This window comes from Ailuropoda melanoleuca, chromosome 6 (genome assembly GCF_002007445.2).
Source record: "Ailuropoda melanoleuca isolate Jingjing chromosome 6, ASM200744v2, whole genome shotgun sequence".
Classification (NCBI taxonomy): domain Eukaryota; kingdom Metazoa; phylum Chordata; class Mammalia; order Carnivora; family Ursidae; genus Ailuropoda; species Ailuropoda melanoleuca.
In genome coordinates this window covers 15,838,759-15,840,113 of record NC_048223.1, presented here as the reverse complement: position 1 = coordinate 15,840,113, position 1,355 = coordinate 15,838,759, and positions in this window count along the sequence as shown.

The window sequence follows — 1,355 nt, the reverse complement described above, 5'->3', positions numbered from 1 at the left end:
CATTCCCACCAACAATGTAGGAGGGATCCCCTTTCTCCACATCCTCTCCAACAATTGTTGTTTCTTGCCTTGTCTATCTTTGCCATTCTAACTGGCGTAAGGTGGTATCTCAGTGTGGTTTTGATTTGAATTTCCCTGATGGCTAATGATTTTGAACATTTTTTCATGTGTCTGTTAGCCATTTGTATGTCTTCATTGGAAAAGTGTCTGTTCATATCTTCTGCCCATTTTATGATTTGTTTATTTGTTTCTCGTGTATTGAGTTTGAGAAGTTCTTTGTAGATCTTGGATACCAGTCCTTTATCTGTGGTGTCCTTTGCAAATATATTCTCCCATTCCGTGGGGCTGCCTCTTAGTTTTTTTGACTGTTTCCTTGGCTGCGCAGAAGCTTTTTATCCTGATAAAGTCCCATAAATTCATTTTATCTTTTGTTTCTCTTGCCAAAAAGGCAAATTTTTTTAACAGACACTTCACTNAGAAGCTTTTTATCCTGATAAAGTCCCATAAATTCATTTTATCTTTTGTTTCTCTTGCCAAAAAGGCAAATTTTTTTAACAGACACTTCACTATAAAAGATATACAAATGGCCAATAAACACATGAAAAGATACTCATAAAAAGATACTCATCAGAATAAATAAAGATATTTATCAGGGAGATGCAAATAAAATCCACAATAAGATACCACTAACACACACTAATGTGGCCAAAATTTAAAAGACTTACAGTGCTAAATATTGCAGAGAAGGTGAACAATTGGGACTCATCATCACGTTGCTAATGAAGAGGTAAAATGATACAGATACTTTGGAAAACAATTTTGCAGGTTTTTATTAAGTTAAATATATACTTACCATAAGATCANATACTTTGGAAAACAATTTTGCAGGTTTTTATTAAGTTAAATATACACTTACCATAAGATCAGGCAATTCATAGCATATACCCAAGAGAAATAAAAACACATTTTCTCACATAGACTTGCAAATAAATATTCATAGAAGCTCTAGTCATAATCCCCCAAAATGGAAACAACATTCACTAGTCCCCCAAAAATGAATGGATAAACAAATTGTGATGTATCCCAACAAAGGAAAACCACTCAGCAATAAAAAGGAACTATTGATACACACAATATCAATGAATCTCACAGATTATACTGAGCAAAAGAAGCTAGATGCAAATAGTTCCTTTTGTATAGTTCCATTTGTATAAAATCCTATATAAGAGAAATATGTTCTTAATGATATATATGTGTGTATATATATATATATATATATATATACATATATATATATATNGATACACACAATATCAATGAATCTCACAGATTATACTGAGCAAAAGAAGCTAGAT